Consider the following 2,846-nt stretch of genomic DNA (forward strand, 5'->3'; position numbering starts at 1 on the left):
GCTCTTTGAGCGTGACACAGAGCCATCCTCAACAAGGCTGGACAGTGACACGGAAGAGGAAGACTCAGAGTGTGATGTTGATGAGGCCCAGGAAGAGCCCGTTGACTGAAAGGGTTTAAAACCCTTTCAGTCAACGGGCTCTTCCTGGGCCTCATCAACATCACACTCTGAGTCTTCCTCTTCCGTGTCACTGTCCAGCCTTGTTGAGGATGGCTCTNTCCATGCTTTAATGTTCAAAAAGCTCTTTATTTTTCTCATACTGCCTGTACTGCAGCACCTCTTTTCACCCTCTGTCTGAAACCAGAGCCCAGTCTGCTCTGATTGGTTAGCTGGCCGGCTCTGTTGTGATTGGACAACCGCTTAGAGATGTCCCGCCCCCTTAGCCTATCATGTACAATGTGTTGGAGTGCTAGCTAATAGAAGCGCAAGTGTTACACCGTGATGTTACGAAGTTAAACAAAGGAGTCCAATGGAGACGTTTCAGGCGGGGGGGGAGTGTGTGGGAGACATACCTATAAAACCTATAATACAATACAAGAAAGGGAAAACCCTATAACGCATAATAGGGCCTCTTTAAAATAATGGCGAATGAATGTAGCCTAAATGAAAACCAAAAAGAAAGTTCAGGCAGTACCTCTACCTATAATATATAAGATTTTTTATTTTAAAATGTTTTTGTAATCCTGCTCGTATTCCCTTTTTTATGTACCAGTAATCTAATAACATCTGTTTTTATGTAACTGTGGAAAACAAGGGAATACAGGTACCTTTTTTTGTATCCTGAATATGTAATCCCTTACTCCAGAGTCTGCTCATGATGCATTCTGTCCATTTAAATGGTTTTAAATGGTTTTCTAGATGCTAAAATCTACATCCCTTTACGCTTTTATGCAATAAAAGCTCCTCATACTGATGTGACATTGATGAATAGCCTTATCAGTGAGAGCCATCGCAGTCAGGCGGATGATATTGGATATATATATATATATATATAAATATATAGTATAGGGCAGGCTTGTGAGTTGGTATGTGGGTCGTGTGTCATTAAAAGTCACCTTGAATAAGTGTGTCAACATAATGTAAAGTATCCTCTAGCAGGACAAATCTGATTTTCTCCTCTGGTGACATCACATCTGCGGATATTCTCAGCACTTCCTCTCTCAGGGTAAGGATGCTGGGAAAGGTGTGGATGAAAGACAGGCATTTTATATAGACCTAGAATTATCACTACAGCTTCTTTTTTTTGCCACTTTGAATGTAAAATAAATGTCATTATTAGCAGCGTTTGTTCAAATCTAGGACAAATATTTGCAAATAATTCGTATTCTTTCATATTGGCCTACTTTTAGTTCCACATGTGTATGGTTCAGTGCAATAGGATAATGCACAGTGTCAGGTGAACGTTAAATCTCTTCTGAAAGCATCCCCGTGATTTATGAAATTATCTTTAATTATTTGTACATCACTGATGATAGACCCCGATGTGGCAGCAAGACTGTAAATACTACAAATGATTTACGAGCACTTAGCTACATGTCATACCAATTTGTGAGGATTAAACAAACAAATCCACAAATCAAGACCCCTTTTGTTATGTTATGATGATTAAAGTCAGACACTCTTATGTAATTAGAAGCAGTACAGTGTATAAGGGTTTGTATTGCTCAATTACAAGTGAAGGAGAGGCCATGCACGCCTAATGAACTGTTAAATGTTCCCCAAATAATATGAACCCCGTTGATTTAACACGCAAATAACCAAGTTGTTAACCTGTTAAACCCCATGCCCCTGCCGGCTCAGCTAACTGACAATACGAACCATTTTTACTGAAACAAAACACAAGTCTCACAAGAAGCGTCTAATGAGCCCTGAGCGAAAAAATGCTAACGCACTTAGCACAGAACTCACGGTAGAAATACTTTATTACTTATCGGATCTGCACAAACAAGATATCAGCTAGTAAACTGAGATTCCACGGATTCTAGAAGTATAAGTATCATCACTGAGCGATCAAAACTCACGACAGGGGAAGCAAAGCCAGACAACACACGACGTAGCTTTATGGAGCAAAATCGGGAAATTTGTCTTGCCTTTTGCTGTTTCTGGTCAAAAGTTGTGTTCAATGGCATTAAAACGAGAAAAACGCGGCTGAAGAGGTTAATCCAATGTGTCTGTGTCACTTTGAAATGATTACTGATAGTCCATCGTTCCATTTGTATGTCATTAACGGAGTTTTCATAGCTGCTATGATCTACTAGAGTGTATGACAGCTTCCGGTTTTGGGCATTCTGGCTACGCATCACTCATTCACGAATGGGTAATGTTTAGATGGATTTGTAGGAACTACCCCTCGATTCTATTGGCTCTAACGGTTAAAAAGAGGTGTCAATCATCAAATTCGACCAATGGGTTCCAGAGATATGGAAAACCCACCCAAATGACCCCAGAAGGTTTTTTTGTAAACCTCTCTAAAAAGGTCAAATGTCACTTGTTTTGCATCAGTAATTTTTCTTTTTGGACGGACACTATAATTTACATTTTTTTACTGTGTTCTTCATATCATATATGACGTAATATCGGAAATGTGGACCCACGGCACTATCAGAAAGTTGCTATCAGAATCAATGCCCGACTGTTTTGGACGTAATATGGTCGGTGTTACATTAGCATCGCTAACACTCAGAGCTAACCTGTGCTGCACCTATGCTATTGCCTAAAAATAGCATGATAGGTGACCTTTAATCAAAGTAGAGAACAATTTTTATGTAAAAGGAAAGACAAATACCCATCCCCTACCCCATTAGGTCATGTCCACAGATAAATAATAATAATAAAATCATAAATAC

The sequence above is a fragment of the Notothenia coriiceps genome, unplaced genomic scaffold (assembly GCF_000735185.1).
Source record: "Notothenia coriiceps isolate Sejong01 unplaced genomic scaffold, NC01 NC01_scaffold00016824, whole genome shotgun sequence".
NCBI lineage: Eukaryota > Metazoa > Chordata > Actinopteri > Perciformes > Nototheniidae > Notothenia > Notothenia coriiceps.